At 37.6% G+C, this 13,030-nt stretch overlaps 1 protein-coding gene across 2 annotated transcripts in view; it reads right to left on the bottom strand.

Annotated features, from left to right (window-relative positions):
• Nucleotides 1-13,030, bottom strand: part of KCNB2 (potassium voltage-gated channel subfamily B member 2) — a 175,861-nt gene that overhangs the window by 149,214 nt on the left and 13,617 nt on the right. The window lies entirely within an intron of this gene.

Raw genomic sequence — 13,030 nt, 5'->3', positions numbered from 1 at the left:
CTACCTACCTCCCAATTTCTCTATCTCTTTATCTATCTTTCCAACTGTATGGTTTGGCTGGCTTTTATAACACCAACCTATTCTGGAAACTAAAGTACTGTATGGACCTAAATGGTAATTGACATTTTAAAAGTGAATATGCAGTTTTCAGTAGAATTTATCTCAATGTATTTTCCCTTTTAGTTTGATTTAATTTTGAAAATGTCAGTGCCTGCTTACTTTATAAATGCAGGACCATTTTAAGGAAGGAAGGAAGGAAGGAAGGAAGGAAGGAAGGAAGGAAGGAAGGAAAGGAAGAGGGAGGGAGGAGGAAGAAGAGAGAGGGAGGGAGGAGAGAGGGTGGAAGGAAGGAAGGAAGGAAGGAAGGAAGGAAGGAAGGAAGGAAGGAAGGAAGGAACGAATACAGTCTGATGGGTAATGTAATTCTGAAAGTCGATTAATTAAAAAATGTTACTGATCTCAGTGTTTCTACAATTAAATACTGTTCTGAAACTATCTTCATAAACTTGTTATCCCAACAGTTAATGTACATAACTGAAAGAATACTTTTTCAGACTTGGAGATAGGGAGAAATTCATAAATTTCTTATAGGCAGTAGAATCTGCTGCAGTCAGAAACATAACACATTCAAAAGGTATTTCCATATCACTTTTTTGCACCAATTTATTACCAGTTCCAGGGTCTTTTGATACTACATCATGATGTTATCCTTTTGAAGAGTAATCTATGATTCTTGTCTAGTTTATTGGAAATCGTAGCAAAGATGGTATTTTTCTTAGCTGCCCTATTGCAGACCTTTTGAATGGTCGGTTTTCCTTGGCAGAATTCTTTTCTTGGAGAAAAAAGAGGTATGGAGACATGCAGAAAAAATATTTTCCTATAAATGTTCAATACAACTATATTTTTCAGTCTTCTAATGGCTTGGTAAAGTTGATGCAAACGAATTAAAATACTTGTGATGCCTGGATTACAATTAATTAATGTTTAGGACCATCCTATGTGCAGCTTAATACTGCTAGAAGACAAATCTTATATAGAATCAGAAATATATTCTACCAATGGCATCTTTACAAGACCAATTTAACAATTTACTATTTTCAATTTCATACTCCATCAAGCAAAAGAAAAAAAACCGTTCACGTTGAAATACAAACAAAAGCCTTAAGAAAGAAATGTTGATTCATCTGAACAAGGTTCTCCTTTCTTCCTCCTCCTTCCCTCACCTCCTACCCAAGAGATCAGGTTGTATATTTAGGCAGAAAGTGAAAAAGGATATTTAGGGATGCTTGCATTTTCTAAAATTGCCAATAATATCAGTAACAATTATTAGAATAGGAATTATTTAATTCACTACTGTTTAATTAATTAAACAGCTATAATGAATTAAATAGCTCTATTGTTTTATGGCTTTCATTGACATTTCTATTTTTACAATAAATCTTTGGCATTATGATATACTTTAACAAAAATATATGATAGTACATTTTATTCATACATGCACAAACACGCACACACACACTAATGAAGACAGAAGAAATCAGTTTTGTATTATTTCTTTATTTTATATTCTAAAATATGTAGCAATATATATTTGATCTTATCCCAAAGGCCATACTAGGAAGGTCAGTAAAATTACCTTGTTTAAAACACAAAGCACTGAAAGGATTATATTGCTGCCATATCAAAATTGTCCTGAACAAAAGGAAGACATTATGTACTTTCAGTTATTAAACACTTTGAAGTTAAATCAGTGGCGCAATATCCCTGTGGAGCCAAGTTGGTCTTCTTGTCAAGTTTTTGTCCTGTTGGAACAATCTAAATTTTTAAAGTAGTTTTTCAGATGCTCCAACAGTGTGTCAATTCTGCTTTATGAATGGAAGCAGATAGTGTAGGCTAGAGTACTTTTGACAAAGACTATTGCTATTTATAACGGTTTTAGTCCCTTAATGCTGGTGTATAAATATCAAACCACTTGGAAGAAAATTAGATCTGGCAAATTAACGTTATTTGGGTTCTTCTATTTGGGTTCTCCAAATTAGAAGAAACAAGTACCCTCTCTAAAGATATGTATCATGTTGGCAAACCTTTTTGGCACCGAGTGCCGAAATGGGAGCACATGCGCACGAGGGGGGGGGCACTGCCAGAAACCGGAAGAGCAGCTTCCTGGAGTGCATGCTGAGTTTCCAGTTTCCGGTGTGGGCATGTGCGCCGGTCACCTGGTCTTTTGGTTTCTGGCCCGCATGCATACATGAAGACCAGCAGCTCAGCTTCCTGGTGCGTGCATGTGCGCCAGGAAGCTGCTCTTCCGGTTTCTGGCGCTCCCACATGTGCAAAGATCAGCTAGCCAGCATGCATGTATGTTTTCTACTATTGGTCAAAGAACAAAATAAATGATTAACTGGGTGGACATAATGGAATATTACCAGGAATTACCAATGAACCCAGGGCTAAGCCCTTAATATGCAAGCAATATCTTCCATAAATGTTGAATTTCAGCTTCCATTCAGCTTCCACAATTTCTCAATTTCCATAGCAGGAACACAAATATCCCAAGTCAAAGGCTCTTCTTTGTCTATGCAAATGCCTTTGCCAATGAGAAACTGCTGCATAGTTAAGATAACAACTTGTCAGCCCAATGTTATTCCAATATATGTAACGGGACACAGATGATTGTTCAACTGATTTATATTAATTACCTTAAACCATATATGGATATATAAGTGGGAAGGTTGAAATGAAAACACAAAAACTGAAACCAGTAAAACAACATAGTCAATACTTGATCATTTAAAGAACCATTTTTATGCTGCACAGCTTTTGGCAAGACTAAGACTAGGACTGGAAGGGCAGATTTGTCTAAGCATCACCGGCTACGCAAGCCTTCAAATAAGATGAGTCAATGTATTTAAAGTATGCTTTTCTGTGTTCTAATACAAGTAGTTCTCAACTTACAACAGTTCGCTTAGTGACAATTTGAAGTTACAACAAGAAAAGTTGTAAAATGGAGAAAAACCTCACTTAACAAATTTCTCACTTAGCAACATAAATTTTGGGCTCAATTGTGGTCATAAGTTGAGGACTGCCTGTACTTTGGAATAAGTACTTTCCAAAAGGGAAAAAGTTCAACTCCCCCAAATTTAACATATGGGAGGGTATCACACTGGGAAAGAATAAATTGGAATGAACCTAATTGAGAAATCATTTGCAGATTACTCTCTTCATTTTAACCGTAAGCCATCATATTCAATAAATTACAATCATTTTCTTCAGTAGAATTTATGTACCACTAAAGCTGATTGAGCAACAAACCTAACAATATGATTGTGATACTCTGGAACAAAACTATCAAGAAAAATATGGACCAGATTCTTAATATATAATAAACAAGCGGAAATCTGAAACCATTCCCAGGAAGAAAAGGAGAGTAGAGGGAACAGGATTGAATGTACCTTTTAAAAAAATATAAACTTCTAAAAAATTTCTTCCAATATGAATAATTTTTCAGATCTTGATTTCCATATATGTCACACCATGGAAAATTCTGGCTTGCATAGTTTTACATCAGCCAAAGATACATTAAAAGGAACAGGGCAATGCAAAGAATGCCAGCTCTTTTCCAAAAGTCTATCCTAGATTTGACTGCTGACATCCGGAACTGTATTATTATTACTTGGCTGTCCTTGGGATAAATCTAGCATGTCCTACCCCCTGCTATTTTAAGCACTATCAAACCTTTGTGGTTGCGTCAATTGGCACTCAATGTAAGCTAAGTGAAATCTGAAATCTGGGGAACACAATCACTTCTGGAAGAGGGGAAGATCTTTGCTGTTGTTATGCTATTGCAATAGTTGGTTTTCATCACTCAGGGAAGAACATAAACATTTGGATACCAAAAGATGACTCCCTCCCTCCCTCCCTCCCAAGGAGACATTACTGCTCTTACTTTCTCCACAAGAATCACCATATGAGACAGGTTTGGTTGACAGAGAATGACTGGTCCAGAGCCACTGTGTGAGTTTTTCTGGGAATTTGATTCACTTCTCATCAAAGAAGTTTCTTCAGCCTCTTGGGTGAGAAGCCTTCAAAGAAAAACCAGAAAGTCCAGTTGCCTCTTGAAAAACCACCTTTGGAACAACCATGACCATAACTGAGAATCTCCAAATACAATAGGCTGGATATTTATAGATACATTGAGGTTTGCTACAGAAAATCACTACTACAGGTGTGATACCAGCTGACAGTTAACATGCAGGTAGATTTCAAGGCATTGGTTGTCATCATCAAAATGTCACATTACTCAAGATCTGAATATCTCCATATTCATCCTCTCTGAGTAAAATCTGCCTGTCCAATATGGGAAGAAAGCACCCCAGAAATGAAGGAATGCCATCTTCAAGAACTCTACAGCTTTTCAGAGAAGATTTACCTTCTCTAATCATTTTTTATTTCTAATTTTCTTATATTAATAGTGTAAGTTGCTAAAAGTTTATTCCTACAACATGAGTTGTAGGAATAAACAAGCAAACAAACTAAGAAGGGTACATTCTATCTTGCCATTTTTCACTTCACAGTTCCCACTAAAGAAACTAATCAAACCACCTTTCTAATGTACTTTTCTCCCCATAGGGGTTTATCCAAATTTACCATTCTATATTTTGAAAGGCAGTCCTTAAAACAACTGTCATCTAACTGAACAGTTATTTCCTATTACTATCAGGCAAAACCGATTTTTGTAGGATATTAAATCCTATAGGAAATACAACATATTCACTAATCCAGCAATTTACGTTTGGAGGCATATCTGAATGCATGATTTGGCTTATTCATTGAATGGATACAGTTAACAACAGCATTACAACAACAACAGACTTCCATTCAATACATCTCAGTTTATGATATAGATGCTTTCCATTTAAGAATTGGATCGGACCTTTCTGATAAGACATTCTCTTTTTCTTTCCACAACTGTGACATTCTGATGTAGTCAGACTTTAATATATCATAGCATTGAGGGTTCCAGAATTGTAAGGTTTCCACCCCATGTCAAGATATTCCTGTGGAATAGCATGCAGGTTTCACAATTCATTCATTTGCTGGTATAAACAACACACACATGCAAACTTCTTCAACCATGTTGTCTTTGGGGCTTTGTCTGCTCAAGTGTGCTATTACATCATGCAGGCAAGCCAGCAATCACCATGTAAAAGGCAGCACCCAGGAACATCTTGTGAATTTGCTTTGTTCCTTGAAAGTTCCTAGAACATTATAAAAACTCCATTAATTGCATTAATTTACCTCACTGTTTCAAACAACGGGTAACTAACTACTTAAATTAATGTGTATGACAACAATGCCATTCTGTGAAAGGCAGCATCAAATATGTTTGTCTATTTACTGTAAATATCACGTGACTTAAAGATCCATTTATAAAATGCTAAGCTACTTGACACATCTTAGATTTAGGGTCATTCATTAAAGCAGCAAAAAGGAATAAACACTGTCTAGAAAGTTTTGTGATGGAGCCATTAGGTGTCTCAGTTTTCAATGAGGAACTTTTGTTAATATTTAGCTCATGATATAAAACAAATATTCTGGATTTTAGGCTTGGGAAATCTAGGTAATGAAATTTACCACAGAATTTAAAACATAAGTCATTATCCAAAGCTACAAAACCAATGCAGACCCTTTAATCCTCCTAGTTTATGTCAGAAAATATCCCTTTCTCTGGCAAATTTGATGAACAGCAGAGTCATTACTTTGGTTGTTGGAGGTCACAAATAGACAGTTATGGCTCAGAGTCCTGGGTATTACCGTAACTGAGTTATGAAGAACTGTCTACACTTAAGGCTACTTTTAGCAATTATTATGTCTCCCTCTACCCAAAAATATGCAGCAATACAATACTATTGCCCTATTATATTAGCAAATAATCCAAGCTACGACTTAAAAAGAACCCTTATACATAATTCACTAAGGCATTAAAACATTGCTAAGATAAGATAGCTCAGATACTGGTTTTATTTTTTCATAGCTGTGCCAGCTAAAAATAATGCTGAATCATTAGTTACACAATACTTTGCTTAGAAACCACGGATGGTAAATAATATTTTAATAATTGACTTACCAGACCATAGATACAACAGCTTTTAAAACAAAATCAATTATCAACTGGCATTCTATTGCATTCTTAATATATAATCTGTGGACCTCACATGAAACTTCTGTGTAATTTCCAATATTGAGGAATACATTTATTATTGCACTTTAATTATTAAAAATAAATGTAATAATTGAGGTAAGCTGCCAAGAGATGCTTCTCTAGAGAAGGTAAGATAGATATGATTTTGTTTGTGAGGATATTCAACTAGTTAGAGTACTACAATACACATATTAGGATGTAAGGAATGCAGTTGGCAAGGCACGAACCTGGGTTTCCAAGACAAGACAAGGATGAGTATCTTTCATGTTGTGGATTTGGATTTGGAAAGGCAAGAGGGAAAAAGCAGAAGTTAAACTCTGGGAAATAAACCTATACAAGTTTGATTTTTGTGTACTGCATGGACAAATCCTCAGTTTGTATGTGGCTTTATTTGCAATAAAGGAATTAATTGAGCTGGATCAAATCTCAGAGCCTTCTAGATAAACTAATCCTGACCATGTAAAATGTCTGGAGAGCTGAGGTTTACAGCTGAACCAAGTACAAAACCTGATAGACCATGAGCTTGTGAATGTTTTTTATCAGGAATCCAGTGAAGATGTTTACTCTCAAGAAAAAGGCCAAAAGAAAAGATTCTTCAGGATATATCTTTCTCTTTCTCCATTTTGAAATCCTGTATATCTTTCCTGTTTTCTGTTATCCCAATAATAAACTTGCCCTATTTCCAAATTCTTTCTGTACGTAAGCATTTGGGAGGGAACTACAAACATGCATACACAGACACAAAAGAAAAATTTCAGTATATATTTAAGGTTCTGATTACTACCAGGCACTTCTACTTTTCATTTCCATATGCATCATCTTTACGCTTCTGTGCTGCACTCTGTCTTAGCAGGGATCACCTGGATACCTGACAAATCCATTAGCAAGGCTTTACTTGATCTAGGATTAAGCTAGAATTTATATTTAGAAGTCACAATAAAGAAGAAAGTTCATCCAGGAATGCATACTTTATCCATCCCCTATTTAAAAAAAACACAAAGACCTCTACCGGATAATGTAAGAAGTAAGACTGCATGCTCTCATTAGAGATCAACTTGGTTCGACGGTGGTATTTTCTTTTTGGGGCATAACCATAAATTTTTTGTACAATGCCAACAGAACCATTTTTTCATAATACGTATCTATTTTTTTTTTAATTTTTGATTTATATGCTGCCCTTCTCCGGAAACTCAGGGTGGCTTACAATGTGTTAAGCAATAGCCTTCATACTTTTGTATATTTTATACAAAGTCAGCTTATTGCCCCCACAAACTGGGTCCTCAATTTACCTACCTTAGAAAGGATGGAAGGCTGAGTCAACCTTGAGCCTGGTGAGATTCGAACTTACAGTAATTGCAGACAGCTGGTGTTAATCACAATGCTATCAGTCTGCTGAGCCACCAGGCCCTTCCTTTATTTTGTGAAATAATATGTAACTAGGAAGGAAAGAAAGATTATAACACTGTTTATAGTGCTCCATCTGCTTTATTATCAGGCCTGCTTTATTGCCAGCAGGCTTTCAAAACTTTGTTATTTATCTCATTTGGTTTGTCATAGGAACATTGACCTAACTGAACTCATCAACCAGGGCTAAAACAATTGCTATTCTCTAATATATCCCAAGCTACTTAATGGAATTTAAAGTTTATAAAGTTATAAATTAAGATATTGGGTTTATTGACTAGAAGGTTGGCAGTTTGACACCCAAGTACCACATGATGGGGTGAACTCCCATTCTTACTCCAGCTCCTGCCAACCTAGCAGTTCAAAAGCATGCAACTGCGAGTAGATAAATAGCTGGGAAGCCTTCTGGGGCCGCCGGCTTACAGTCATGTCAACCATACGACCATGGAAGCATCATCGGACACCGCTGGCTCCTTCTGCTAGGAAATGGAGATGAGCACTGCCCCCTAGAGTCGGACATGACTGGACAGGGGAAACCTTTATCTTTCTTTTTTCTTTTTCTTTTTTTACAGTTTAAAGGAACTTTAAAGAAACAATCTATGTTCAGAGAACAGCTAATGCTCTCTCATTCAACTGTGAAACAAGGAAAGAGTCTGAATTATTTTAACAGTGATTGAAGCATAATCTAGTCAGGGGTCTCAGCCCCTGGGCCGTGGCCAACTACCGGGCTTTGAACAGTTTGGAAAAGTTTGGTGGGCAAGCACACATAAGTGTGCACATCTCCACTTGTGTGAGCAGTGGGCAAGTGCGTCCATGCTCCATTTGCACGAGTGCCCACCACTTGCATGAATGGAGCTGTGAGCGCATGCTTGCCTGCCACTCATGCGGAACCATCCCCCTCTCCCCTCTCCAGAGATTGGGGGAACTCTGATTTATGTACAATATGGATTTAAATGTTAAAACTAATTTGTTGTGAGACATGTGCAATGTTAATATAGAGTAAATTCTGATTTTCATGTATTCATATTAAGAAAGCTGTTGAATTGGAGAATAGGGCATCTCATTTACAAATAATGGAAAATAATACCAATGACAATTTGTTTCATTTGAGAAATGACAGTGCAAATAGCATAAATCACAGTGAACGTTTGGACAGTACATGTGAAGTTTTTGTATCAAGGTCTGATAAAATGAGGTTTCACTGTACTATTTCAGGATCATTTGATCATCTGGAAATGATGAAGTTGTGGCCTTCCGGATACCCCTGATCTCATAGAGCACATGGCCAATGGTGAGACATACTGGGAATTATCATCTAGCATCAGGTTTTACAATTTCTTTTGATGGATTGATTATATGTCATCAAGTCCTAGCATACATCAATTTCCTTCATTCGATATTATATCAGGATGCCAATGCCATCACTAAAAGCTTAAACCTCAGCATTAGATTCCATCATGTTGAAAGCGAACTCAATCTTATAAGGTCAGCTAGGAGAGCACTTCTAACAAGAGCCTTGGTGGTGCAGCAGACTAAAGTGCTGTTAAGTAACACCAGTTGCCTGCAATTACTGCAAGTTCAAATCTCACCAGGCTCAAGGCTGACTCAGCCTTCCGTCCTTTTGAGGTAGGTAAAATGAGGACCCGGATTGTGGGGGCAATAAGCTGACTTTGTATAAAAAAGAACACCACTTGGGGGGGGGCAAAAGCCCTACTAAGCAGGTATATACATATGAAGGCTATTGCTTAATACATTGTAAGCCATCCTGAGTCTCCGGAGAAGGGCGGCATATAAATCAAACCAATAAATAAATAAACTTCACCTATAGCTTTTTAGCCCATGTGAGCTATAACTGAGAACCAGTTTGGTGTAGTGGTTATGGCACTGGATTAGAATCTAGGACAGTGATGGCTAACCTTTTTGCCATCGCGTGCCAAAAGTGAGGGGAGTGAGGGGGGGGTCGGCCGCACGCATGCCTGTACCCATAATTCTATGCTCCCCGCCCCCACGCATGTGTGCGTGACCCCTCCCTGTTTTTCCCCCGCTTTTGGCATGTGATGGCACAGTGGGCCTGGTAGGCCCATTTTTTTGCCTTCCCCAGGCTCCAGAGCCTTTCTAGGAGCCTGGGGAGGGCGAAAACTGCCTTCCGCACTCCCTCCCAGAGGCCTTCCGGAGGCCGGAAACGGCCTGTTTGCCGACTTCCAATGGGCCCCGAAGGCTCAAAAATCAGCTGACTGGCGTGCGCATGTGCAGCAGAGCTGAGCTCGTGTGCCCACTGATATGGCTCTGTTTGCCACCTGTGGCACGTGTGCCATAGGTTCGCCATCACGGATCTAGGAGATCATTATTCTCATCCTGCTGTAGGCATGAAAACTGGGTAACTTTGGCCAGTCTCACCTGCTCAGTGCACTTCCCTCATAGACTTTCTATTATGGACAAAATAGGAAGTGGGAACAGTATGAACATCACCTTGAGTTGTACAAAATAAAGCCAGGATATAAATCTAATAATAAATACAATGAAAATACTAAGGCAGTGTATCTGGAATATTTTATAACTTTTTCCAAACATGATCCCAGTTCATGGGATCCCAGCAGATGTAGTACTAATCATCGTGGAATACCACAGCTCATACTCATATTCAGAATTATATAATATAATTACTTCTAAATATACGCTTTATGCTTCAGAAGAATGAATGACCCAATAATACTTTGCAATGGAAGAAGTTTCCACAATTTCTGAATATTTCATTCACCCCATCCAACACAAGAAGAGGGCATAGGTTGGAAAATTATTTGATTGGAGAGTTTATTTTATATTTCAGAAATGCAAAGTTAAGGTCATTGCTGTGATTGTAAAATTTAAAATCAGCAACTACAGTTCTGTGTCTTTTTATTTCTTAAGTCTGTGTGGACATATTAGAACAATGAACGCACAGGCTTAGAATAATAAATCATTAATTACAGCTAAAGTATAATAAATCAATAAGAAATCACTTCCCTGCATAATCTGAAATGCAGATGAGTATATTCATGCCAGGTCTTAAAGACTCACTATGTTTTTCACTTTAGCTACAGACTGGCTAATAGGCATTAAGGTTTCTAATTGTATCTATTAGTCAGCATCTTGCTATTTCTTTCAAACCATTTGTTCAAACTGAAACATTAAATTGGTACATTAATCACTCCTTTTACATAGGAAACCCTGAAAATGATAGCTCTCTGAAGAAGCAGTATTTCCCTCAACACCCTCTTTGTAGCATCTTTCCAAGGAACTTTTTAAAGGAAACCAAATAAAACTGACAAAGGCTTGAGATGTGGATATACAGGGCCCCCTAAGTGACAATTAGACTTTGTCCTAGCATTTTTCCAAGCAAGAGTAAGAACAGTAGTATTAGATGATGTAAAAATCACACCATTTCATTTCCCAGACAAGGCTGGTTTCATTCAAAGATCCTCCTTTCCTTATGCAATGAAAGCAGATCAGCAGTATGTTGCAAACTTAACATCAACGGATGTTGGATCACTGAGCTGCCTATGTTGCAGGGAATGTTGATCTTGCCTTGCTCCGTAGAGATTTCATGCGTCAGCTCAATGACATGGCCCATCTCCCACAGACTAATCTCTGGGATCTTGGGTGAATGGCTAATTAATAACAAATTATAGGAGGGATTCTGTTAAGCAGCGGCAGCACTTCCAGTTCTGTTTGAACAGTCAGAACAAATGTCGGCAGAATTGTATACAACAAAGATAAAGCTGGCACCTGTTGCTTTCATTTAGTACACTGCTAATCTGATGCACGGAATTACCGGTACTGTACCAGAAAGACAAGTCCCTCAGTTTGACATCACAGACATAAATGCCTTATCTGTTGGTGCAAAAAGATACCCCTCAATACATATGTAACCTCCGTTCACTGCAAGACCTATGAGATGCATCCCAAACTCACATGAACTACTTAAAGTGCTCTTAGAGAAAAAATCCACAGCAAGCTGAATTTATCCTAAGTGCTAGAAGAGGGAAGAACCAGACAGGAATCTGTGGCCTTGTCTGTGTGCATCTTCAAATCAACTTTCATCTCCTGGTGACTGCGTGGACAAGTCCCTGAAGTTTTCTTGGTAATATTTTCAGAAGTGCTTTGCCATTGCTTCCCTCCTGGGGTTGAGAGAGAGTAACTGGTCCAATATCACCCAATTGGCTTTGTGCCTAAGAAGGAACACTCATGGTCCCCAGATTTCTACCCTGGTGCCTTAACTGCTATAAACATACATACTAATACACACACACATACCCTGCCTTTATTCTCTTTAGGATTGTAACCTATTTCTGAATGGGCCTAAGAATCTAGGGTAGCCTGCTAGGCTAGCCATACATCTCCAAATTTTCTCACAATAAAATTTGTCAAAATATTCAAGACAGTGTCTACAATGATGTGATAGAAATGTTGCATGTTTGTTTGTCTATTTGTTGTACATACATCACACCTAAGAAACAGATGGAGTTTCAACCATACAAGTGTATGATTGCCTTTTTTGATCACATCTTGCAGATACCCCTGGCATTTCTTGTTTCCTCATCCACTGGTAAACTCCTAAATGCTTGTCAGAGTTCTCAGGTCAATGTGGAAGATTTATAGGTGGCTCTTGCAAAAATCCTCCTTGGAAATTAAGCCAGTATACCTTAAATTTGTGCATGGATGGGTAGGGAACAATACAATTAAAAGACACAAAAAGAAACCTGCTATCCAGAGGTTTGGGTGCTGTAGTTTGGTTCTTTTTTATTTGTTTAGCAGCTAAAGAAGACTTCTTTACATTTTCTCATTACAACTTGTAATGTGACCCTGTATTTGTAATGCCCACAAGTCATAATGGACATACGGTTCTTTCTATTTACAAAACAAAAGGCACATTTTGTTGCATTTCACACAGGATAAAATGTTCAAAACTTGCCTGTTTAAAAAGATTTCAACACTATCCATTTTCGCACCAAACAACAACAATGTATTTATGTCTTTCCCAGAGACAAAAGCAAAGGATCTACTAGCTTGCCAGTTTGGGAACAGATCTTTTAACATCAGCCTAAGCATGTGGTAGAAAAATGTGCAGAATGAATATTTACTTTTAAAAAGGTTTGTCAGACTCAACAGCCTATCATCATCAGGGTTCAATCAAAGGAAACACTAACCAATGTTACAAAGCTATAACAAACACAGCCAGTGTATTATGAACAACTGATCTAAGTGGGGAGGCATTTTGTATTAATAAGATACAATGAAATATGTTATATATTTAATACTTAATAATATTTGAAGTAACAATAATCCAGAATGCTGAAAATTGTATAAAAAGCCCAATCAACCCCTCACTTAACGCTTCCCACTCATGGAAAGAATAAAACTAAGCAGAAACCATCGAGAAAGCAAAAG

Source organism: Pantherophis guttatus, chromosome 3 (genome assembly GCF_059756535.1).
Source record: "Pantherophis guttatus breed Tessera chromosome 3, ASM5975653v1, whole genome shotgun sequence".
NCBI lineage: Eukaryota > Metazoa > Chordata > Lepidosauria > Squamata > Colubridae > Pantherophis > Pantherophis guttatus.
This window is presented reverse-complemented; position numbering and strand designations above follow the sequence as displayed.